The following is a 27,481-nucleotide window of genomic DNA, read 5'->3' as shown; positions in this document are numbered from 1 at the left end:
GAAGCAGAAACAACACGCTTTGACTTTCAGCGTGTTTTTGTATGCAGATGGTCTTGTCATCATTAAACAAGTCAAGAAAAAAAGGCAAGATGTATTTTAGCTGCCTTTTGGAATCAAAGTACTTCTTTATTTTTTTAATGATAGAAAAATAATTTCTAATATTTGCTGAATTTCAAGGCACCCTGCAACAATCACGTCCTGGGCAATTGTGCAAGTTTGAGCCTAGCTGGCATGTTTTGGTGAGAAGAATTAGGTTATAGGCTGTGAAAAGGCAACAATGGTGATGTCTACTTCACTCATAGGCTTGCTGAGATGTGTAAAATCAAGAACATAAACATAGATAAGGCAGTTGTTTGCTCTCTTTGGGGCTGCACTTCTCTCTCTCTAACCTACTGTCTGTGTGACTAATCCATCTGCTTCCTAGCTCCCCCTGGCCAACCCTCCAAACTCACCTTGAATGTAAGGCAAAGTCTGGGGTAAGGTAGAAGGATGAGAAGAAGGTGGAAAGGTGGTTGGGAGCCCCTCCTGGGGACTCTGGTTTCTGGGAAGGCTGTTGTGTTTCTGTATTGTTTTTATATAGCTGTAGGGGATGGCCTGAGAACCAAACCATCACAGCAATGCTAGAGGCAAAGGTGTGAGACTGAGTGGCCTGCAAGAGTACAAATACTGAGAAACTCTCTCCAAATATTTGTTGATATTAAGGTTTTCAGCTAACAGTTAATCAGATTTCAGCAATGCTTATTGACCAAGCAGAAATGAGAGTTTAACTCTCATGCTCAGAGCATATAAATACAGAAGACCTGATTAAAATAAAAACAATAACAACAACAACAACTGAAAAGAACACCCAGAAAAGCCTGGCTGAGGCACTTAGTGCCATGGTCTAATTGACTGGATAGGGCTGGGTGCTAGGTTGGACTGGATGATCTTGGAGGTCTCTTCCAACCTGGTTAATTCTATGATTCTATCAACAACAGCAGCAACAACAATAATAATAATTACACAAACCAGTGTGTCCTTGAAAGGAAATTTACAGTCACTGTGTTTACAGGAAAATATAAAGGTGCTCTCATGCTTTTGTGCAAAGTCTTTCCTGCCCTACACAGCAGCTACAGGTTCAACAATGAAGCACCTCTCATGCAGCAATGGTACACCTGCTTGCAGGCCTTGCAGGAAGGTGCAGGTGGAAAGAATTACTACAGAGTGACCTCATGACTCCTGAAAAAGTGTCTGTACTAGTTTGAAGCTAGCTAGAATATTTTGGTGAGAAGAACTAGATTACAGGCTGTGAAAGGAAAACAATGGTGATGTCTACTTCCCTCATAGGCTTACTGAGAGATACAAGAAGAAGAATCAAAACATAGATAAGGCACTCAGCTTCTTATGCTGGGGAGCTCAGAGCTGCATCTCTCTCTCTAACCACACCCTCTGTTTTAATTTCCTAATCCACTTTGTTTCCTAACCCTCTGGCTGAATCTCTATTCTTCCTTGGGACTGGGGGTTGAGAGGGGTAGGGGGAAGGTGAAGGGGCAGTTAAGAGCCCCTCCTGAGGACTCAGGTTTCTGGGAGGGCTGCTGTGCTTCTGCATTACCTTTTACCTTGCATATCTCTTATATAACTGTATACACTGAAAATATCTGCTTGTATATTGTGCCAGCTGTAAACAATAAGCTTCGTTCAATTTCCAGAGCATGTGAGTCTAGTCTGGGTGATTTCCAAAGGGGGGGGGGGGGGGGGGGGGGGAACACCCAAACCACCACAGTATCAAATTTACCTTTTAGTGAGAAATAAAGAGAGAATGGAAGTCTGATGAAGCTTCTGGAATGGGTCAACTTTAACTCCTAATGAATGAGAAAAATGTTCAGGCTTTGGAAGCACAGAAGATGAACTTCTGCACATAAGAATATATTGGTAGATGTTTTGGGTCTGAGTAAAGATGGGTTTTGGTTCCAGTATTCAATGAGGGAAAACCATGTGTTGTAAATAGAGAATGCAATAAGAAAAGTACACTTGCAAATATCAGTGAGACGGATAACCTGAATTTTCCCAATGGGAACTTGTGGTACTCCAACACACCAAAATAACACACATTGCTCTGAACCTAGAGCCAGTCCCTTACCAGAACACACATAACTCTGCTTGTCCTGCGTTCAACACAGCCCTCTCTCAAAATTCCCCCTCTCCCCACACAGACATAGTATCATAGTATCATCAGGGTTGGAAGAGACCTCACAGATCATCAAGTCCAACCCTTCACCACAGAGCTCAAGGCTAGACCATGGCACCAAGTGCCACGTCCAACCTTGCCTTGAAGTGCCCCAGGGACGGCGACTCCACCACCTCCCCGGGCAGCCCATTCCAGTGTCCAGACAGGTGTGTAAGCAACACAAAAAAACCCTAGATTGAGAACAAGAATCCACTGAGTGTTGTGGAGACAGGGGATTCATGTGGCCATGCCAGGAATTTTATACAAAAAATAGAGTTCTTTTAATTTCCTGACAACCTGCCCCAAAAGCTAGATACAAAAATTAATTGAGTTTTAATTGCCAGATTCAGCTCCTTTGAAAGATCTACAGGACGCCATTGACACTCTGGCTATTTTGGAAGTCAGGAAAAGGCTTTAGCTATTAATGAATAGTGTTTCCCACTTAATAATAAAGCTGCGTCAAAAACAACTCACGGTCAGGCCGGCTCGGTCCTCGCGGCTGTGCTCTCGCTCTCTTTTGATGCCGTCGAAGAGCCTTTAAGGGTCGTTAAGGGCTGCACAAAGACGTTAATGGGTGAAGCAGTCCTTTGGAGCGCTGGGCTCCAGGGTCTCCAGGCCGGGCGAGAGCGGGACAGGGGGGGAGAAGGCTGAGGCAGGCAGGAACCCCCATATTTATACCCTCTCTTGACAAAGAGCAGAGGTAGCACTTCGCAGGCACCAAGCGCACAGCCCCAGGGCAGCGCGGGCACCGCACGGGGCACGCCTCGTGCTGGAAGGGGCCCTTGCCGCCCCCTGCACACCTGCAGGGCCAGGCGGGGGCGGGGGAGACAGGTGGCTTTCCCTCGCCCGTTCGAGCCATCGAGGGAGAGGAATTTAGGGGCACACAGGACTCCAGGACACTGAGATAATGCAGTGCAGTACTACCTTAGCCTGCTGGCAGAAAACGTGCAGCAAGATGCAGCAGCAGCAGCAAGAGTCAGTGATGAAAACAGTTCTCCCCACCGAAACATCACAGTATCACAGTATCATCGGGGTTGGAAGAGACCTCACAGATCATCAAGTCCAACCCTTCACCACAGAGCTCAAGGCTAGACCATGGCACCAAGTGCCACAACCAATCCTGCCTTGAAGTGCCCCAGAGACGGCGACTCCACCACCTCCCCGGGCAGCCCATTCCAGTGTCCAGACAGGTGTGTAAGCAACACAAAAACCCCCTAGATTGAGAACAAGAATCCACTGAGTGTTGTGGAGACAGGGGATTCGTGTGGCCATGCCAGGAATTTTATACAAAAAATAGAGTTCTTTTAATTTCCTGACAACCTGCCCCAAAAGCTAGATACAGAAATTAATTGAGTTTTAATTGCCAGATTCAGCTCCTTTGAAAGATCTACAGGACGCCATAGATACTCTGACTACTGTGGAAGTCAGAAGGCTTTAGCTATTAATGAATAGCGTTTCCCACTTCATAATAAAGCTGCGTCAAAAACAACTCACGGTCAGGCCGGCTCGGTCCCCGCGGCTGTGCTCTCGCTCTCTTTTGATGCCGTCGAAGAGCCGTTAAGGGTCGTTAAGGGCTGCACAAAGACGTTAATGGGTGAAGTCCTCCTTTGGAGCGCTGGGCTCCTTCTGTATCCAGGCCAGGCGAGAGGGGGGCGGGGGGCAGAACGCTGAGGCAGGCAGGAACCCCCATATTTATACCCTCTCTTGACAAAGAGCAGAGGTAGCACTTCGCAGGCACCAAGCGCACAGCCCCAGGGCAGCGCGGGCACCGCACGGGGCACGCCTCGTGCTGGAAGGGGCCCTTGCCGCCCCCTGCACACCTGCAGGGCCAGGCGGGGGCGGGGGAGACAGGTGGCTTTCCCTCGCCCGTTCAGGCCACCGAGGGAGAGGAATTTAGGGGCACACAGGACTCCAGGACACTGAGATAATGCAGTGCAGTACTACCTTAGCCTGCTGGCAGAAAACGTGCAGCAAGATGCAGCAGCAGCAGCAAGAGTCAGTGGTGAAAACAGTTCTCCCCACCGAAACATCACAGTATCACAGTATCATCAGGATTGGAAGAGACCTCACAGATCATCAAGTCCAACCCTTTACCACAGAGCTCAAGGCTAGACCATGGCACCAAGTGCCACGTCCAATCCTGCCTTGAACAGCCCCAGGGACGGCGACTCCACCACCGCCCCGGGCAGCCCATTCCAGTGTCCAGACAGGTGTGTAAGCAACACAAAAAAAACCCCTAGATTGAGAACAAGAATCCACTGAGTGTTGTGGAGACAGGGGATTCGTGTGGCCATGCCAGGACTTTTATACAAAAAATAGAGGTATTTTAATTTCCTGACAACCTGCCCCAAAAACTAGATACAGAAATTGAGTTTTAATTGCCAGATTCAGCTCCTTTAAAAGATCTACAGGACGCCATAGATACTCTGACTATTGTGGAAGTCAGGAAAAGGCTTTAGCTATTAATGAATAGTGTTTCCCACTTCATAATAAAGCTGCGTCAAAAACAACTCACGGTCAGGCCGGCTCGGTCCTCGCGGCTGTCCTCTCGCTCCCTTTTGATGCCGTCGAAGAGCCGTTAAGGGTCGTTAAGGTCTGCACAAAGACCTTAATGGGTGAAGCCCTCCTTTGGAGCGCTGGGCTCCTTCTGTATCCAGGCCAGGCGAGAGGGGGGCGGGGGGCAGAACGCTGAGGCAGGCAGGAACCCCCATATTTATACCCTCTCTTGACAAAGAGCAGAGGTAGCACTTCGCAGGCACCAAGCGCACAGCCCCAGGGCAGCGCGGGCACCGCACGGGGCACGCCTCGTGCTGGAAGGGGCCCTTGCCGCCCCCTGCACACCTGCAGGGCCAGGCGGGGGCGGGGGAGACAGGTGGCTTTCCCTCGCCCGTTCAGGCCACCGAGGGACAGGAATTTAGGGGCACACAGGACTCCAGGACACTGAGATAATGCAGTGCAGTACTACCTTAGCCTGCTTGCAGAAAACGTGCAGCAAGATGCAGCAGCAGCAGCAAGAGTCAGTGATGAAAACAGTTCTCCCCACCGAAACATCACAGTATCACAGTATCATCAGGGTTGGAAGGGACCTCACAGATCATCAAGTCCAACCCTTTACCACAGAGCTCAAGGCTAGACCATGGCACCAAGTGCCACGTCCAATCCTGCCTTGAACAGCTCCAGGAACGGCGACTCCACCACCTCCCCGGGCAGCCCATTCCAGTGTCCAATGACTCTCTCAGTGAAGAACTTTCTCCTCACCTCCAGCCTAAATCTCCCCTGGCGCAGCCTGAGGCTGTGTCCTCTCGTTCTGGTGCTGGCCACCTGAGAGAAGAGAGCAACCTCCTCCTGGCCACAACCACCCTTCAGGTGCAGAAGCCAGTCAAGAGGAAACGACCAATGCCACACACACACAAACCTGAAGCAGCAATCAGAACAAGAAGCCTCTCATATTGAAATCTGGACTTCAAACCCCATGATATTTCGCTCTGACTAGGACTTTCATTTTGAAGCTGTCATGATGGCAGCATGGTATTAAATAGAATCATAGAATCATAGAATCAACCAGGTTGGAAGAGACCTCCAAGATCATCCAGGCCAACCTAGCACCCAGCCCTATCCAATCAACTAGACCATGGCACTAAGTGCCTCATCCAGGCTTTTCTTGAAGACCCCCAGGGACGGTGCCTCCACCACCTCCCTGGGCAGCCCATTCCAATGGGAAATCACTCTCTCTGTGAAGAACTTCTTCCTAATATCCAGCCTATACCTACCCTGGCACAACTTGAGACTGTGTCCCCTTGTTCTATAGCACGATCAGATTCAACTCAACCTATGCCACTGCTGATTCCCTGCCTTTCTTTGTGCCATCTTACTGCTGCTCTGGAACTGCATTTGGGCAATTCCTCCTATACGGGCTACAGCAGCAGAGATCCTTTAGGGTGTGCTTGTTTGGTAGCATAACTGAAAATCATCCTAATGCCAAGGAAGATACAAGTGCCCAAGAACAATGGGATTGCACTAGCAGAGAACCCAAGTAAACTCAGGGATTAGGCCACCTTCTTTTTGCATCCCACGCTTTTGACATTCACATGTCCCTCATCATTTACAGAATTACTCTTAAATCAGTTTTAGAGGGATCTGAATCGATTTTCTTCAGCAAAGAAACTTCCATAAGAAACACATGAAAAAGATGTGAGAAAATTCCACTGACCATTTGATTCCTTCTAATGAGCAGAACTTGCTAGCATAATGAAGCATGACACATCATCAGGAGGCTTCATCTATCTGGAGAAGTGTCAAACAGCACAGTTTTATGAAGCATGAACGGTGTGCATTATGAAAAGAGAAAAAAGGTTTTAATTTTATTTCAAGCCCAGCTACCAGCTCACCACCCCTAGGGTAGTGATGTTTCCATATGCAAGAATGCATAGTTTAGAAAGTCACATACATTATCATGGCATGAATAACAGTAAAAGCATCAAACCCAGTCTTTTCTTTGTGCAAAATGGCAGGTAAATTCCATCATTTCTGTGTGAGTAGTTTTTATTTAAGGATATCTGAGGAAAAATTAATTACTGTTTTAAAATAAAACAAAGAATAGCAGCAGAATTGAATTACATAAATTATTCATTTGATTCAATTTTACAGGAGGAAGATAGATCCAGGGTATATATTCCTCGTGTTTCACTGGAAATTGTATTTCTAATGGGGTGTCTGTGCTTACATTTTCTGAATAGTTCAGAGTGATAATACCCATCTACAAAATATTTCCCTCTGTGAAAATTACAACTTCTCTGATTTATGCTTATAACATCTGAAAATTAGAGAGAGAGATCAGATCTGGCAGCTTTAGAGTCTAATTTTAGAATGCACTTAGCTGCCCAATAATCCTTTACACCAGAGACACAACCATGCTTTCTTATGAACTGCTTCTTATTACTGGTAATATATTTCAGAAAACAAACAAACAATCAAAAAAAACCCCCACCAAAACAAAATAAAACCAAACCAATCAACCAACAAAAAACTGAAAAAGCCAAACCTCTCATCAAGAAAAACCAGATAAGTATCGCCCTCCCAAAACTAAACAGAAACAAACACAACCCCAAACAAAACCAAAAAAGCAGTAAAAAAAATCAAAACCCAAACTCCATAACAAAAAAAAGTCAAGCAAATCCCTCCCCCACAAAAACCCCCAAACCAAACAAACCCCAAACATATAAAACCAAAAACACCAAACAAAAAATCCAAACAAAAAAACCCAAGCAAACAAGAAAAAAAACAAACCAAACAATAAAACTCAACCTAAACCCAAAACTCCACAACCAACTCCCCTCTCTCCCAACCCCCCTCCCCAAAAACAAAGTCAGTGTCTTCAATGACATTTGTATAACTAGAACCACGGGAAGGGAAGGGAAGAGGGGAAGGGAAGAGGGGAAGGGAAGAGGGGAAGAGGGGAAGAGGGGAAGAGGGGAAGAGGGGAAGAGGGGAAGAGGGGAAGAGGGGAAGAGGGGAAGAGGGGAAGAGGGGAAGAGGGGAAGAGGGGAAGAGGGGAAGAGGGGAAGAGGGGAAGAGGGGAAGAGGGGAAGAGGGGAAGAGGGGAAGAGGGGAAGAGGGGAAGAGGGGAAGAGGGGAAGAGGGGAAGAGGGGAAGAGGGGAAGAGGGGAAGAGGGGAAGGGGAAGGGGAAGGGGAAGGGAAGGGAAGGGAAGGGAAGGGAAGGGAAGGGAAGGGAAGGGAGGGGAAGGGAGGGGAAGGGGACAAGAGAAGAGCAACCACCAAACCATGACAGCATATAAAGCAGGCATCAAGACTCGTTTTCAACTGCTATAATCAGACCAATTTCATTCCCTTTGTACCTAATTTACAGTAAGTAGAGAGAAAATGCAAACATTACCATGCAATGCTACAGAAAAATTATGAGGCTAGTGACACCTGATGACTGTGCCCAGTTATTTTCTGCAGTACTAATTCATGCACAGCACGGTCTGCTGGAGAGGTGTGAAAGATCAACAGCTGTGCAAACAGAGCAATAGCTGCGCTGAAGTTTCACACCTGCACGCAGAGACTCCTTCATCAACTCCGTGAACTTTGTCCCCTAACTATAAGGCAAAGGGTTTTTCTAAGCATCATGCTGCTGTTTCTTTAGCAAACAGTGGGTGTAATGAAAGCTATCATGTGTCCTCCAGGCAAAAGGATACCTCTATTCACTTGGAAAAAAATATGGCTACATTTCTAATTCCTCTACTCTGCATAATAAAATGTTACCAAATGAAAAACAAAACAAAGTGAGAGTAATTTTTTGTTATTGCACAGGCAATGGCTACAACACTTAGCTGTGAATGCAGTTCGCAGTGAAGTGTTATTAACAAATAGGCTTCTGACAAGAAAAAAAAAAACAACACACCATTTTAGTACAGCATAATGTAAACTACGCTGGATTGCACTGCATTTAGTAAACAAAGCTATCTGCAGGACTGGAAATAACTACAGCTGGAGAAAAACATGAGAGTTAGCAGAATCACTTTGAAACTGCGAATCTAAACCAGAAGTCAATGATACGGTGATCACTTGCTGTTCTGAAAGGAGACTAGGAAATTAGCAGAGAGACAGGCTAGAACAAAACAAGTGTAACTCATCATTCCTTGATTATTTTTAATAGAAAAATAGTGCTAAGATGACTGGAAGAATTTAGCTTGTTTGTTGTTTGGTTTTTTTTCAAACCTATCAACTATGTAAATGGTACAAACTGTATTGATAAATGGTTAAAATCGAATGGAACAAAGCCAAAAGGTAGGAATCCATGGCAACAGCTGTCCAAAAGTGAGTATCTCATTTAGAAACTTCCAGCAGGTTGAGTGAGTTATTCCATGCTGCAGAAATGCCTTTGGGATGTGCTCCTACTGGCATCCTTGTACCACCTGCTTTGCAAGTACTGTACCATGGGCCTTAGCATTTGCACAGATTTCTGTAAAAGAAAAATGTCAGCTTCCCTCTGATGTCTCAGTTTTGTAGTTGCAAAAGACATACATGCATAAGCAGGGGCTAGGCTTAGGAATGCAAGACACCACATGTGTAGAGAACGCTCTATTATGCTTATTTCAGTGAGGCTGGAAGCCACATCTTGGTTTTTCCATTCAAGCAACGTGATTGTATGGTGAATGAATGACAGACTTCATGCATGTGAAATAAGACCTATTCTATACTAACTGGCAGGCCAGAAACATTGCCCCTTCAATTTCAGACTTCAGCTTTTAAAAGGTTCTTATAAGAAACATCTTTTGAAAATATATGCAGGTATTGATATGCCTTCCTTTTGAAAATATTTCCCATGTCATGGCTGAAGTGATTTACACAATGACAGAGCTTATGGTCTCCCCCAGCTGTTACTATAAACAATATTTTTACATTGCAGGGGAAGTGGTCTGAAAAAAAGGTTTATGTAAAGTGGTTAGGCTGAGGAATGAGTAGACATAAGGTACCTAGAGAATAGAACTAACTGCACCCTACAGGTTATAGAATAACAATAACATATGAAAATAACAGGTTGGACTGGATGAGCTTGGAGGTCTCTTCCAATCTGTCTGGTTCTATGATTCTATATAAAAAGAACTCCAAACACTGAAAATTGGAGAGGCCAACATAATGAGGTAGCCATTAAAAAATAAAAGAGCAAAAGGCATGCATTTTATTGGGCAGAAAGAGCAAAGTACTAGAGCAACGTATTACACACAGGCAGCTCTGCTGACACAACTCCATTTTACTAATTGCAGTGTATTACTCCTTGCCTGAGAGTATCAAGGCAAATGGACCCTGTTTAAAAAAAATAAATCAAGGGGAAAAAAAAAAAAGGAGTGGTGTAGCATTTGGGTCCAGATCAGAAAAACAGCAATGGATCTTGTGATGGAATCTCTGTGGTGAACTAGAAAAAATGTGGAAAGCAATAAGATGCATAAAGCTGTCATGAACAGTATCCCATTTTGCTGGTAGACTGCATTCATGCAGAATCATAGAATCAACCAAGTTGTAAGAGACCTCCGAGATCATCCAAGGCCAGCCTAGCATGCAGCCCTATCCAGTTAACCAGACCGTGGCACTAAGTGCCTCAGCCAGGCTTTTCTTGAACACCTCCAGGGACAGCAACTCCACCACCTCCCTGAGCAGCCCATTCCAAGGGCAAATCACTCTCTCTGGGAAGAACTTCCTCCTAACATCCAGCCTATACCTCCCCCAGCACAACTTGAGACTGTGTCCCCTTGTTCTATTGCTGCTTGCCTGGCAGAAGAGACCAACCCCCACCTGGTAACAGCCTCCCTTCAGGTAGTTGTAGACAAATTTAAAGCCCAACAACCTGTTTCTGCCTCAGAATCTATAAAAATCTTAAAACACATTTTTTTCACTTCAGAGACACGCTAAACATGAACATCCTACTAAGATATAAATTCGTCCCCTTCCATCACAGAGGCCACAGATGTTACTTTGTGTTTGCCTATGCAACAGCTTCACAATTAACTCTACCCAGAAATAATTGAAAGAGGTGGGGATTTAAACAACATGTGACCATACATTTGTAACACAGCTCTTCAAAATTAAATTATGTCTCAACTTAGAAACATTCCATGGAAAATAATACTTCACCTTATGCTTTTCTCTCTTTCTAATGTCCTCCTGAAAGAACCAGCAATGTATACACATACATAGCACATAAATATATCCCATATAATCTCACTTTACTATTTATTTTAAGAGGTGAACAAAGACCATTCAGTACTCTGACAGTTATTCTCAGCACCCTAGAAAAACTGCCCTCCCTCTGCTGTTTGTTTTGGAGCAGATCCAGATGAAACACTCAAAGCTTAAGTTCTTTTTGCCTTCCCCCCCTCCTTTTTTTTTTTTTTCCCCAAATACTTTAGTATTCCTTTCCAGTGTTAGAAAGAAAAAGACACATTTGGTAGCGTCTTATTGAAACTATAGTTTCATTGTACACAGAGGGATGGAAAATGTCTGGGAAGAGATAAAAATAAAAATGTTTTTTTACCAAGTCACATAAACCTAAATATTTTTGGTGACAACTTTATACTTGACATATAGGGCATTTGTTTTATGTAATATCACTGTTCAAACTCTTTTATCACTTTCCTTCTGTTACAGTGTTTGCAAAGGGATAACAAAGCCCAGTGTGTTCTGACTTTTGACCAGCTTCCCTTGTCTTTTTATTTCATACTGTACCATTTGAGTCTATTATACATAATATATAAATACATCAAATATATATTATATATAATAATATATTATATTAGTAAGTAATTTATATGTTGGGGACAGAGTGGCTGGAGAGCAGCCAGACAGAAAGGGACCTGGGGGTACTGGTAGACAGTAGGCTGAAGATGAGCCAGCAGTGTGCCCAGGTGGCCAGGAGCGCCAGTGGCATCCTGGACTGGATCAGGAACAGTGTGGCCAGCAGGACGAGGGAGGTTATTATTCCCTTGTACTCAACACTGATCAGGCCACATCTTGAGTGCTGTGTCTGGTTCTGGGCTCCTCAATTCAAGAGAGATGTTGAGGTGCTGGAACCTGTCCAGAGAAGGGCAACAAAGCTGGTGAGGGGCCTGGAACACAGCCCTGTGAGGAGAGGCTGAGGGAGCTGGGGTTGTTTAGCCTGCAGAAGAGGAGGCTCAGAGCAGAACTCATTGCTGTTTACAATTACCTGAAGGGAGGCTGTAGCCAGGTGGGGGTTGGTCTCTTCTGCCAGGCAAGCAGCAACAGAACAAGAAGACAGAGTTTCAAGATGTACCAGGGGAGGTATAGGCTGGGTGATAGGAGGAAGTTCTTCCCAGAGAGAGTGAATTGCCTCCTTGGGCTGCCCAGGGAGGTGGTGGAGTCACCGTCTCTGGAGGTGTTGAAGAAAAGCCTGGCTGAGGCACTTAGTGCCATGGTCTGGTTGATTGGGTGGGGCTGAGTAGTAGGTTGGACTGGATGATCTTGGAGGTGTCTTCCAACCTGGTTGATTCTATGAAGGCAGGTATTCAGGTAGGTGCTTAGGGCACGTGAAGGATATGTATTCTAGGTATAATCTGGACCTTCCACTGCATACAGATATACTAATGAAGTATTATGCTGCAGTCACAATTCCTGTTGACAACAATGAACTTACACATGTTTCTCAAAGCATGCCATTGCAGCCTCAGTGGGAAGAGATTTCACTGGTAGGGAAGCATTGTGAAGTACTGTATCTGTAACTAGCCAAAGTATAAAATGCTTTCATTGTAGAAGAAATAACTTCAATTCTCTTTTGTCAAAGAGGTGACAACATTAAGAATACAAGAATGCTGGTGACCCTGGACATGGTGCTGTTGCTTATTGCCTTTGAAAGGGTGGCAGCTTTGATAGTATGCTAAGATTTTGCCTTCTTGTTCCAGCAGTTGCCTTTAACAGCAAGTTTTAATGTCTGTCTACAAAGACAAATCACGAGCTAAAAAACTGTCTTTGTTCTCTTTGCCACTCTACTGGAGCTAAGATAGCAAAAGTATCACAGCCTCAGCAGTGGTCTCATTGCCAATACAGGGAGGCAGAGCCACTTTGCCTGAGCTGGCAGAAAGAAGTAGTATAGTCCTCCCCGATACTGCTATCTAACACAAGTATGCAGAAGCTCACTATTAACTGCAATCCATTTGTTAAGCACCATAGATACTTCCCTCAGCTTTGTGTTATGCAGTGTGTTAAACTGAAGCTGGCTCCGTTTACAGTCTGCAGTCCTGTTTTCTGACTTGATTTCTTTGTCTTCTTTTTTTGTTCCTTTGTTGCACTATGATCCCTTTCATAAATAGAAATACTTCAACTATTCTTTGGTAACTGAGCACTCCTGTAACATGCTGTACTTTACCAGACCATCGCTGTATGGAAACCTATCATTTGGCAACCTTAATGCAGACTTTCCTCCTGTTTATGTGAAACGATGTAGGTATTTCACTAATGTATTTTAACCCAGATTCTACTTTCTTTACCATCATACTTTGGTTCACAAGCTTAAAAAAAAAAAAAAGAGAAAACCTCTTCAGATCTATTTCCCCTGCTGTCATCTTCTCCTTTAGATATATTCTGAAGAAAGCTTTTTTTCTGAATCGAAAAATGTCAGAGCATGCTTTGCACTGCCTAAATTTTCATCTTAGTAATAACAATAATATAATGTATTTGAACACCTCAATAGTTTCATAAGATTCACTGGGGGTCTGTCTTTTTCCAACACTACTCTAATGTTCAGATAATGAAGCGTGGGGGCTGAAAATAGATAGCCTGCTGACCACCTGAACCTAGAAAGATTTAAATGTATGATTTAAAGCTGTTTGAGGGCTATAGTTTCTGGTAGAAAGCTCTCTCTAGTGCTCTGTCATTAACATCTAGACACTTCATACCAGAAAACTCTGAGGAAAGTAGAAATTCAACTGCTTCACACAGCCAAAAAAAAAAAAGAAGCCTGCTTAGACAAAATGCTAGGGACAGGTATAAGGGTCATTGAGCTGCATTCATACTATCAAATGAAGTTATTTGAAGACATTTCTTTTTCTTCTGTAAAGACTAAACCCTGAGGTGGCTCAAATCTGAACAAGTAACTGAAGTGAAATACCTTCTCTGGTATTTCTTGTAAAGGAGGCATAAAAATGGGTAGTAAGGAGTATCAAGGAACAAAAGTAAGATGCTGGTAATAAGGCTTCCTATGGAATCTTAGCCTCTAGGAAGTAGATACTAATGAAAAGGTGTAACTAATGAGTTGGAGCACATGCAGGAGTAAGATCAATTGTAAAGCATACAAATAAGTATCAGAAATCATTTTTAACAAACACACCACTGGTGGACAAGGTAGTGCAGGGGATTTTCAAGATCTCAAAATGCAGGTTTTATGAGAGCTACTAAGAATGCAGGAAGCATAAAAGATTCAGTAACACAAATTTTCATGCAAACAAAAAAATCTTTAAATATTGATGTTGATAAAAACCTTAAATGCAGAATATTTTGTTCATGTCTAATTATATTGAATTAGCTGCAGACAAGAAGTATGGAGCTAATACCCTGCCTTCACCTTCTTCTAGATTTCAAGAAGTTAAAGAATCTGGGTTTGGATCATAGCCTAGGTTCTTTCTACAAACTGTCAGAAGAGATCCTCAGTCTGATTTGATGAAAATTTTCAGCTTAGTGAAATGGCTTATTGACCTCATTGAAGCTGAGGCTTCACTGATGTCTCAAAATAGAATTTACAGACAGCTGAACAAGAGATTGAACTGTACTACTTTAAAGGTTACATTCAATTATCGAAAGTTGGCAACATCGTAAATGATCTTCTGTGACAAATGTAGCTGTTCGTTGGTACGTTAAATATGTTTTGCATCTCCTTACCTTATCAAAATATATATTGTGATTGCCAAATGTATTTTTTTTTTCTGCATTACTTCATTAATTTTGCATTCAGATACATTGCACAAACTCTCTGCTGAGGATCGTTTATTGTACCTGGAAGCCCTGAGACTTTTCTTCTGTGTGGAACGCTGCTGCCGAGTCAGTCATCTGCACTTCAGAGGAATTCAAAGAGGTACCAATCAAATTCTGTTTGACACCTTGATCGTGCCTTGAGGCTACAGAGCTGATGGTTTGGGATTAGTGAAGAGCTTTGTGGTGTGAGAACAGGTGGAACACAGTTCAAGATGTTTCTAAAATGTAGTAAGGGGTAAATAGACTTCGATGTCTTCGACAGGTGCTTCTAAGAGATAACTATCACCACTTCATTCTTGAAGGCATTTTGGCCATGGATGAAGTCTTTGGTACTCTATAAGAATTATGATAATTTATCAGATCTTCTGTACTCTTTTTTTAGAGAAATCTTTGGTAATCTACAAGAATTATGATAATTTGTCAGATCTTCTGCATTATTTTTAGAGAAATCTTTGCTAATCTATAAGAATTATGATAATTTATCAGCTCTTATGTAATATTTTTAGGGAAATCATTGGTAATCGATAAGAATTATGATGACTTCTTAGCTCTTCTGTATTATTTTTAGGGAAATCTTTGGTAATCTACAAGAATTATGATAATTTGTCAGGTTTTCTGTATTATTTTTAGGGAAATCTTTGGTAATCTATAAGAATTATGATAAATTGTCAGGTTTTCTGTATTATTTTTAGGGAAATCTTTGTTAATCTATAAGAATTATGATAAATTGTCAGGTTTTCTGTATTATTTTTAGGGAAATCTTTTGTAATCTATAAGATTTTTGATAATTTATCAGCTCTTCTGTATTATTTTTAGGGAAATCTTTGGTAATCTACAAGAATTATGATAAATTGTCAGATCTTCTGTATTATTTTTAGGGAAATCTTTGGTAATCTACAAGAATTATGATAATTTGTCAGATCTTATGTATTATTTTTAGGGAAATCTTTGGTTAATCTATAAGAATTATGATAACTTTTCATCTCTTCTGTGTTACTTTTAGGGAACTCTTTTGTAATCTATAAGAATTATGATAATTTGTCAGCTCTTCCATATTATTTTTAGGGAAATCTTTGGTAATCTATAAGAATTATGATAAATTGTCAGCTCTTCTGTATTATTTTTAGGGACACTGGAGTTCACTCTGCTCTCCAGGCTATTGGGAGACTTCTTGGCAGTTGAAAAGTTGGATGGGTTGCTATTTATCTTGCTGCGAAGTGAAGTTTTCTCACATAGCAAATCATCTTGCAAGGTGTTAACATTTCCCTTTCCCACTCATCAAAACACTTAACCACGAAACAGATGCATCAAAGATGAGTCAAGTTTGAACTCATACTTTAACTACCAGGCTTCATTTTCAAAAGATCTGCACAGGCAATTCAGTTAAGAAGATAAAGCTGAGCTGACCAAAGGACAGCTATCTGCTGTCTTCCTCTAAGAAGAGATAAAAGAAAGGAATCAGTTTTCTTTTCTCTCTTAAATACAGAAACTCTATAGCATTTTGCACTGTCCAACCAAAATAAGTACGTATTGAGATTTACTCTATTCTTACCAGCTGTGCATGACCAAGGGAGTTATTCTCTTTTACAGCATAACTACAGAATTGAGGTGCCCTGTCTGTAGGATAGTTTTCACTGTTTCAGTGTCCTATATGAGAACAGGAACTGTCCAGTAAATGTGGAGCCACCAAAGGAAGACTGTACTAAAAGACAGTTTTTCAACAGTATGGGTAGGAAATGGAATCAACACTCAGTTGGATAGAGACCCAAGGTGAAAATATATCACAGAATCACAGAATTAATCAGGTTGGAAAAGACCTCTAGGATCATCCAGTCCAACCTATCACCTAACCCTTCTAATTAACTAAACCATGGCTCTAAGTGCCTCATCCAGCCTCCTTTTAAACACCTCCAGGGATGATGACTCCACCACCTACCCAGGCAGGCCATTCCAATGGGCAGTCACTCTTTCTGTGAGGAATTTCTTCCTACTGTCCAGCCTAAACCTGCCCTGGTGCAGTTTGAGACTGCGTCCCCTTGTTCTGTCACTGGGTGCCTGGGAGAAGAGACCAATCTCCACCTGGCTACAACCTCCTTTCAGTTAGTTGTAGAAGAGAGCAATGCTGTCTCCCCTGAGCCTCCTCTTTTCCAGGCTGAGCAACACCAGCAACCTCAGCCTCTCCTTGTAGGGCTGTGCTCCAGCCCCCTCACCTATCCCAGGGAGCAAGTGAGCAGAGCCTGTCCCTCCCCTCCTGGCCAGCCCTCAGATATTTATAAACATTTATCAAATCCCCTCTCAGTCTTCTCTTTTCCAGACTAAGAAGTCCCAAGTCTCTCAGCCTCTCCTCATAAGCCATGCCTTTCAGTCCCCTAATCATCCTTGTAGCCCTCCACTAGACTCTCTCCAGCAGATCCACCATGAGCTTTCAATACTATGAGAATAAGAAATTTTTATTATACTTTTATTATTATAAGAGTAAGAAAAATAATTGGACAGTTCTGCCTTCAGTCTCATTCCTGCTGATTTTGTATCAGAATAACTCCTTTAACTTCAGTGAGATTTCCTCTCTTTTGTACCAGATCTTGAAAAAAAACCCCATATCAAATCCCTTTATTGTGCCAGGGGAAATATAGGCTGGATGTTAGGAGGAAGTTCTTCACAAAGAGAGTGACTGGCATTGGAATGGGCTTCCCAGGGAGGTGGTGGAGTCACCATCCCTGGAGGTGTTCAAGAAAAGACTGGATGAGGCACTTGATGCCATGGTCCAGTTGACTGGCTAGGGCTGGGTGCTAGGTTGGATTGGATGATCTTGGAGGTCTCTTCCAGCCTGCTTGATTCTATGACTGGACAGGGCTGGGTGCTAGGTTGGGCTGGCTGAGTTTGGAGCTCACTTCCAACCTGCTTGATTCTATGACTGGGGTGGGGGGGAGGAAAGAGACCAGCCCTGGTTTATCTATGCTCTATTCACCTGAACTGCAAAGAGGTGTGAGCTGTGCAAATGCTTTAACAAGAAGGGGCACAGTTTAGGTCTGCTATTTTTTAGCATGTCTCTCTAACTCATTTAAGGCCTTTCATTAGTACTAAGTAGTCGTTTAATTAGTTCCTTCTGTTCTTCCACAGAAGTCAGTACATCCTAAAAACCTCACCTGAGGGGCTGACTGAGGACAGAGAAGATTAGCTTTTGACAGCCTCCATAGTTACATGCCCCCATAGTTTCATTCATTAATGCTTTCTACATATTCACCAAGGAAGAAGAACATATGCCTTTAGGAAGTACAAGAACCAATGCTGTATCCAAAATATAACCAGATGCTTCAAGTCTAAGCACAAGGACAGGAAACATTGCAGAGTATGCTTTTGGCAAGGCTGAATAAGAAAGTCATAATGTTGGATTAGTACATAGCATATGATACTACTGACACTACTTAAACTGCAATACAGCTGTATATTAGTGGTGCATATTGATGCTGATGCAATTACTTTCAACACAGAGTGAAAAGGCTTACCTTTGAACTTGAGATGCAAAAAGCAGACTCCATACTTCAGGGAGAACATGGATTCATGCCTGTGATGTGGGGTTTCCCAAAGGAGTCTCCCTGTGATCACCTTCTGCATCCATGCAGGTGCTGTGGTAAATCTGCTCCACTTTAAAAAGTGGAGTGCTTTTTTTATGGCAGAGAAAGCTATGCTCTGCCATTTCTGGTCAAGTTATATGAGACATCTAAGACAAGTATGTAGTATGGATGAAATTAGGAGAAAATTCACAACTTATCTATCTTTTTGGGGTGCTGCTGCTATATTCTTTTGTCTAACATAAATGTTTTCTTTGCATTGCTTTATGAGAAAACTCTCAAACAAAGCAGAGCTGATGAAATTTCTTGTCTGCAATCAGTTCAGATAAATCAAATAAATTACATGACCAAAAGGTTACACAAATTATTTAAACATCTGAGTGAAATCTTATGGGACACATAAACATTTCTCAATGATGAAACGTAACAATAAGAGTTTTCTTTCTGGAGGTTATGCTGAGGTTTGCTTGGATTCTTTATATATAAAACCATTTAAAAAAAAAAAAGTGATTCCTGGGATTTATATATCAAATGAGGTTCCCTGCACCCCCTACTTGTAGCTTAATATTTCACTAAAATCTAATAACATTATACCTATAAACAATACAACATCCTGTGTACAGGGATATGTTGAATGCTTACTGAAGCAATAAAAAAATAGTATCTGGTTATTTGACACACTTACTGGGGAAAAAAGAAAGGAGAAAGTAATGGACTATGTATTTTACTTTCTTTGAAACACTGCCTGTCTGGTTTTAGAGTGTCTGAACAATGTGTAGCACGAAAGGATTGCCAAACACTAAAATAAAATGAGAAATAATAAAAAAATAAAAGTCTTTTGTAAAAAAATAATGTAAATGAAGCAACTGCAGACCACTTTATTGATGCTTGTGCTGCTGGTTTTTGAATCATAGAATCATAGAATCAACCAGGTTGGAAGAGACCTCCAAGATCATCCAGTCCAACCTAGCACCCCGCCCTATCCAATCAACTAGACCATGACACTAAGTGCCTCATCCAGGCTTTTCTTGAAGACCTCCAGGGACGATGCCTCCACCACCTCCCTGGGCAGCCCATTCCAATGGGAAATCACTCTCTCTGTGAAGAACTTCTTCCTAATATCCAGCTCTGCTCCTCTGTTCTCATTACTTTCAAAGTCCCGCAGCATGACATCACTTGCCTTACCAGCTGCAGTATACTGTGTAAGTACAAGCTAACTTCCATCAAGAATGTTATCATGAATTAATAGGTTTACACCATCATCTCCCTCCTTATAGCATCAACCAGGTTGGAAGAGACTTCCAAGACATCCAGTCCAACACAGCACCCAGGCCTTTCCAGTCATCTAGACCATGGCACTAAATGTCTCATCCAGTCTTTTCTTCAACACCTCCAGGGACGGTGACTCCACCACCTCCCTGGGCAGCCCTCCTCTGAAGCTAAATACTTCCTTAGCTTGTGAAAGGCTGAGGGAGCTTAGGTTGTTTAGCCTGGAGAAGAGGAGGCTCAGGGGTGATCTCATTGCTGTCTACAACTACCTGAAGGGAGATTGTAGCCAGGTGGGGTTTGATTTATTCCCCCAGGCAGCCAGCCAGTCTCAAGTTGTGCTGGGGGAGGTATAGGCTGGATGTTAGGAGGAATTTCTTCCCAGAGAGAGTGATTTGCCATTGGAATGGGCTGCCCAGGTAGCTGGTGGAATTGCCATCCCTGGAGGTGTTGAAGATAAGCCTGGATGTGGCACTTAGTGACATAGTCTAGTTGACTGGATTGGGCTAGGTGATAGATTGGACTGGATGATCTTGGAGGTCTCTTCCAACCTGCTTGATCCTATGATTCTGTGAAATAAAATTAACAAGAATAAATTAAATGTATTCTACATTACTGAAACATTGTATTAATGTACAATAGATGTGTATAGAGATTGTAGTGGTATGGTCAAATTACTGCTTCACTCCAAGTGAAGTACTGCTCCACTGCAAGTTCAGGTTCTGTAAAAATTGAATCACTCTTGCATAAAGTGCTTGTCTTGTAAGCTCTTTATACTGGATTAGTTGTTTTGTAGTGTTCCTGTGTGGTGATGAGATTTGTGTCAGGAGCAAAATATAGATCCAGGGGTTTTTATTCCAGAGTAGAAGTTGATCACTCAGGAAAACATTACTGAAGATTTCAATACATAAATGTTACAGTACCAAATGTCTAGGGGAGGAGAGTACTGAGAATGAACAGCAAAACACAACCGACCATGGAAAACTCTATAGAATCAACTTTTTCTTCTTGTCTTGGACATAAATCACAAAGAGAAAATAGTCTTGTGCCATTCTGTCACAAAATTATGGATTTAAAATCACTAAAATTCAAGCCCTGATAAACAAAATGGAATGGGTTGCCCAGGGAGGTGGTTGAGGCCTCATCCCTGGAGGTGTTTCAGGCCAGGCTGGATGAAGCTGTGGCCAGCCTGGATGAAGCTGTAGACAGCCTGATCTAGGTTAGGGTGTCCCTGCCCATGGCAGGGGGATTGGAACTGGACAATCCTTGTGGTCCCTTCCAATGCTGACTGAATCTATCATTCAATGATTCTATCTTTGCTTTTCCAGTTGTGGTCTTTCCTGTTGCTCCTACACTTGGGGAGCAATGCTGAGACGAATAGCTTCACTCACAGTTGATCAATGAACATGAAGAAGAGATTTTTTGGTTTGTTTTTACCAAACTGGCTATTTCATAAGACCTATGAAAAGCTCAGATCCAGCTGCCAATTTCGCCAGGTATCATGTCCTTAGGGCTATTCATTAGTTGAAAACGAGCTCATGAGTGCTGGTGAATTCCTATAGCTCACGTTCCCAAATACACTGAAAGCAGATGAATGTACAGCTTTGTCAGACTAATCTGTGTTAATGAGCTGAATGTCAGTGTCATACTCCAAAGAGAATTGTGGTTCACCAGTCACGACACTCAGATTGAAAATGTGTACAATGAAACACAAGAATTGTGGAAAAAAGGCAGATAGTTGATTTACTGAACAGGTACCTTGCAACAGAATGAAGGAGACATAATCAGAGACCCTCAGGAGCTCACCTTTTATGGACACATGTTCAATGCCGTGTGTGCACCTTCCAAGAGGAACAATGCAGCCTGGAAAATATAAATATGGAAACTCCAATATAGTCAAAGACTTCTTTGAATAATATTTGCTTCTGACTGTCAAAATGTTTATGATCATGTATCTTCCAAGCTAAAAATATTCCTGTTGCTTGAATAATGCACTTGGGGGAATGGCTGAATGCCAAACATGTAGCTTCTTTAGAAGAATTTGACCCAGCAACAGGATTTCTAGCCTCTTAAATATGATCTGTTGGTTTGCCAGGTTTAACGTAGGATCCAACTCACTGACTCCAAGTGAAAGTACAGTGGTTCAGTTACTTGGTATTCAGTAGCTGGGTGTAGAGCTGTCCTGGTGCCCTGGGTACCCCAAAATTCCTCTCCCTCTGATGTTTGAGTGGGAGAGGTAAGGCATGAAAAACCTGTTTCCCTCCCCACCCTGCAGGCTTGAAGGGAGGGGAGCAAAGGGCCCTTCTGGCAGGAGGGGTGCCCCATGCCGATGCCCGCGCTGGAATTGGGCTGGTGATTGGCTGAGGTCTTCATGCCTAGGAAGTGGTAACTTGACTCTTTGTCTAGGAGAAGGATAAATATTGGCACACTTCCCACCTTGGGGTTCTCCCCTACCTTGATAGTTCCTGCAGAGAGAGAGTCCCCCGGTGCTGCAAAGAACAAACTCCTGAGGGACTGGACTGTCCCTGCTTAGGATGCCTCCCACACCATAAGCATTCTTTGTGCAAGCTTAACAGGCTTAATGAGCCTCAGACATCCTTTTGAAACAGAGAGAGCTGACAAGCACCTGAACCACCCCTTCTCTCAGAGTCTAGCTCACTTGTCAGTAAAACCTTCTGCTCAGATTGATAGTGGGGAAAGCTGTGTTTATAGCTTAGCCTTTTCCATTTCCTGACTTCTAAAATAGCCAAATTTATCTATAGTACCCTTTGTAAGATATTCTCAATCAAACTGAGTCTGCTAATTAAACTAAATTAAGTTCTGTCTCTAGTTTTGGGGGCTGGGGTTTTAGGAAAATAAAATAATTCTATTTTTAAATATATTTCCTGACTCAGCCACATTAATTCCCTGCCTCCACAACAAGAGCAGAAAGGAATACACTAGTCTGCCAAATAAGGGGAACCTATAGCTCCACTTGCATGAACAGAACTATTGCATTGCATAGCTGCTGCAAGGCAATGGGACTGATTTTCCCATGGAATCAAGAACTCTTGTAAAGCAGCATTAAATGAAACTCATCCAAGACAGAAATTGTCCTGTGATGCCCTTGATTTCACAGTATCACCAAGGTTGGAAGAGACCTCATAGATCATCAAGTCCAACCCTTTACCACAGAGCTCAAGGCTAGACCATGGCACCAAGTGCCACGTCCAATCCTGCCTTGAACAGCTCCAGGAACGGCGACTCCACCACCTCCCCGGGCAGCCCATTCCAGTGTCCAATGACTCTCTCAGTGAAGAACTTTCTCCTCACCTCCAGCCTAAATTTCCCCTGGTGCAGCCTGAGGCTGTGTCCTCTTGTTCTGGTGCTGGCCACCTGAGAGAAGAGAGCAACCTCCTCCTGGCCACAACCACCCCTCAGGTAGTTGTAGACAGCAATAAGGTCCCCCCTGAGCCTCCTCTTCTCCAGGCTAACCAATCCCAGCTCCCTCAGCCTCTCCTCGTAGGGCTGTGCTCAAGGCCTCTCACCAGCCTTGTCGCCCTTCTCTGGACACGCTCAAGCATCTCAATGTCCCTCCTAAACTGGGGGGCCCAGAACTGGACACAGTACTCAAGGTGTGGTCTAACCAGTGCAGAGTACAGGGGCAGAATGACCTCCCTGCTCCTGCTGACCATACCATGTGATGCAACAGAACAGCGCTGTGGCATATCAAAGTCTGCCTGCACATGCACTCCAAACCCTCTTATTTATTTAGCTGTGGGACATTATTTACCTGTGGGCGAATCTTCAGTATAGTTTAAAGGGCAGATCTGACATTGTATGATGTGAATACTCAACACCGAGGCCAACAGCAATTTCCTAGCAGGACTGAAAGAGCAGTACAGAAGTTAACCAATATCCTCAGCATCTGAAAACTTTGCCTTTAAAAAGTATAAATTACTAGTGACAAGCTGCCATAGCTTGAGGATCAACACAAAGAAAAATGGGAGGTAAATGTCTCTGCACATCTTGTGAAGTCAAAGAGAGCTGGTATCACTCCACATGCAATGCTTATGTTGCCTTTGAATCCATTCTGTCCTCATTAGCAAAAACACTGCAGAGATAGAACAATAGTTTTGGTATTACTGTCCTCATACACATACATTTCTCTCTAAGTAGGGCAAGAGAACCAAAGAATAGCTGAGGCTGGAAGGAATCTCTTGAGATCATCTAGTCCAAACTGCTGTTCAACAAGGTCAGCCTGGGAGGTGTTTTGTCATGTTTTGGATGGGTTTATGTATGGGTTTTTAAGCAAGAAGTGGAGGACACTTTCATGAGAGAGCATTAGAGTGTAGAATCTCCTAGAATAGTATTGGAGGACTGTGAATAGTAGAGAGGACAAAACCTGACATGTTTTTTTCCATATTGTCTAGTCAAGAAGTATCCACAAAGAGCGATTTAATCTGCCACCAAAACAACCCTGGATTTTGCATAGGAGGGAACTTTCATGTTTCCTTCAGGAGAAGTCCTAAAATGAACTGGTATCTGTGAGGTAAACAACGAGGGCTTCAGAATACAAAAGTGACACCAGGAGCTACGTGAGCTTACCACGCAGACTCACAGAAACACACTTAGGAGCTGTGCTAATACACCAGCAACCATCTCCCTCTGCACAAAGTGTTTCTGTCAGGCTGACTGAGCTCTGTGCCAGTGTGTTGCTTCTTGAGCATTTGTTACCCTTATAACGTGCTCATGCAGGATGCCAGGGGCCTCAGTGCCAGAACAAGTGTCTTGCTTGCTCTTCTGTCACCACAGCTTTGCCTTCACACTCCTGACTGAAATAGCTGTGCTGGCAGAATCCAGGGTAGATCTGTGCTGAGTTTCTGAAAACAAAGGAAAAGCACTTAAGGGAAGAGAATGTTTGAATAAATTTGTAATACACTGAAGACTGAAAGACAGGATAATATTCAGATCTCTATTGTTGCTACATATCTTGATGTCCAAATTCTTACTATTCTGCTCAGGTTCAAAATCCCACACCTCATCACTGTGATCACTGAGTGCCTGCTGGTGATGTCTGAGGTTTTCAAAAGACTGTAAGGGAGGTTTAATTTCAGTGAGATTTGGGCACCTGATTCTCCCATGATACCTTGATAATTTTAGTACAGAAAATAAGGTGGGTTTCTCTGGAAATTGTTTGAGGAAAAAGTAGTTAAGGTTCAAACAACAGAAGTCAGTCCACGGTGCCAAGAAATTAACTGGGTAATGTGCAATCCCTTTCTATGATCAGTGACTGCATCTACAAAGCCAAACACGTACAGGACTGTGATGGTTCGGGTGTTACCCGCTCCCCCACCCCCACACTTTGTAAATCACCCAGACTAGACTCAGCTGGCTCTGGAAATTTGAATGAATCTTATATTTACAGCTTAGCAGAATACACAAGCAGATATTTACAGTATATACAGCTATAGACAGAAATAGACAAGGTAAAAGGTAATACAGAAACACAACAGCCCTCCCAGAAACCTGAGTCCCCAGGAGGGACTCCCAACTGCCCTTTCACCTTCTCCCACCCCTCAATCTTACTCTAGACATTGTCTTGTGCCCCAGGGAAGAATAGAGGGTCGGCCAGGGGGTTAGGAAGCAAATGGATTAATCAGAGAGATGGAGTGTGAGGTTAGAGAGAAATGCAGCTCAGAGCTTGGACAGAGAGTGACTTCCTTATCTATGTTTGGATTATTGTTCTTATCACACAGTATCACAGTATCACCAAGGTTGGAAAAGACCTCATAGGTCATCAAGTCCAACCCTTTACCACAGAGCTCAAGGCTAGACCATGGCACCAAGTGCCACATCCAATCTTGCCTTGAACAGCCCCAGGGACGGCGACTCCACCACCTCCCCGGGCAGCCCATTCCAGTGTCCAATGACTCTCTCAGGGAAGAATTTTCTCCTCACCTCAAGTCTAAATTTCCCCTGGCGTAGCTTGAGGCTGTGTCCTCTTGTTCTGGTGCTGGCCACTATTATACATCTCAGCAAGCCCACAAGTGAAGTAGACATCACCATTGTTTCTCTTTCACAGCCTGTTATCTAACCCTTCTCACCAAAACATTCTAGCTAGCTTCAAACTAGCACAAGGCAAACTGGTCTCATGAAAACAAGAGTCCATTTACTTTTAGTGTGAGATTATATTAAACAGACACAAATGGACACTTTGATAATTTTCTCAGCAGACTGCATTATGGAATCATCAAATATATATATATATATATATATATATATATATATACACACATTGCAGATGGCAAGGCTTTGGCTAAAGAAAATCCAGTTACAGCAAAGGAGAAAAGCATATGTTCCAGATACAAACTATACATAGACTAGATACTCTTATGGGATACACCAGCATACAAAAAAGCAGCAGTAGAAAAGACCAGACTAAATGTGCAGTTATCTTTCTCAGTCCTGTCAGTTTCCTCTATGCCTCTAGTGGCCTTACAGGTTGTTTTGTTTTTTTTTTACTCATCATATGTTTTATAATCTACTATTTGATTCTAAATAAAACTAAATTGCATTGGCATAGTGACTTAACTCACTGGTGTTTCATTACTGTGTAAGCAGGTGTACCAGCAATTGCAAAATGGGACCTCAGCAGGGTTTCTGATGAGTTTTCCTCCTTTTTCTTTTTTAAACTTCACCTAGGAAATTATTGTGTAAAAAGCTTTGCATTTAGGTTGGTTTTTTTTTTTTGCCTGAAACATTATTTAGCTACACCTGGCCAAAATTCGTGGCAATTATACTAACTATTCATAGAGGACATACTGAAAATCCCATCAGCATTTTTAAATCATTGTCTCAAAACCCACATATGAACAGTGAAAAAAAAATCCCCCTCAGATTAATATGCACAGTGAGACTTCTGATACAAAAGCTGTATAACCTACATAGAGAAAGATAAAATGAAAGCTTTAAGGTGGAATCTAGGTGATGCATCAATGGAATATTCTAAGTGAAAGCATTTTACAGTAAAACATGCCATTCAAAGCAAAAGTATTTATCATTGCTATAGTGTGGGCAACATATTTGATCATATCATCAGAGCTGATCCTCATTTTAGTCATTTGGGCTGAAATATTCTCCAATTATTTTGCCATTGGAGGGCTTTAGTGGCTTATTTGAATCAATTCAGAATACCCAAGAAATGCTGCAATGGGCACTGCGTGTCCCACATTCTACAGTCTCTTATGAAAGAATATTTAGGTCAATCTTTCTTACCTACAGTAAAGAGCAGGGAAAAAAGTTTTCAGTAAAAGCCTGGAGAGCAGCCATTGATGCTTTTATATATATCCACAAGAGTGACTACCAAAAGTACATACAAAATCCACATCAAATATTATGTAAAGATTTGCAAGTCACCTTCAGCTATTATCAGGGTGATTATGTGAAAGCAAACAGACAAGATCAAAAGAAATGTTTCTCTGTCCTACACTAGCAAGTGAGCATTTGGCAAAGAATGAGAATTAAAATGAGCTTTCCTGTTGGTTGCCTTGAACTGTTTTAAGTGACAATGCTGATAATCACACACAGCACAGAAAAGTTGATAAAGTACTTGAAAACTTCTATGAAGTGTTCTACAATGGATCTGTACTATTATTTACAAAGCATACTGACCTACTTTCCTTTGTTCCTAATCCTGCTCAAAAATCTATATACTAAAGGCAGTAAGACCTCTACTTTTTTTTTCTGTCTTAAATGGATCTTTCTGCTTAATACCAAAACACAGCACTAATCTTACTCACTTAGAATCATAGAATCAGTCAGGGTTGGAAGGGACCACAAGGACCATCTAGTTCCAACCCCCTGTCATGAGCAGGGACACCCTACCCTAGAGCAGGCTGGCCACAGCCTGGCCTTAAACACCTCCAGGGATGAGGCCTCAACCACCTCCCTGGGCAACCTATTCCAGGGTCTCTT

Source organism: Pogoniulus pusillus, chromosome 12 (assembly GCF_015220805.1).
Source record: "Pogoniulus pusillus isolate bPogPus1 chromosome 12, bPogPus1.pri, whole genome shotgun sequence".
NCBI lineage: Eukaryota > Metazoa > Chordata > Aves > Piciformes > Lybiidae > Pogoniulus > Pogoniulus pusillus.
The sequence above is the reverse complement of the archived record's forward strand: the minus strand, read 5'-3'. Positions refer to the sequence as shown.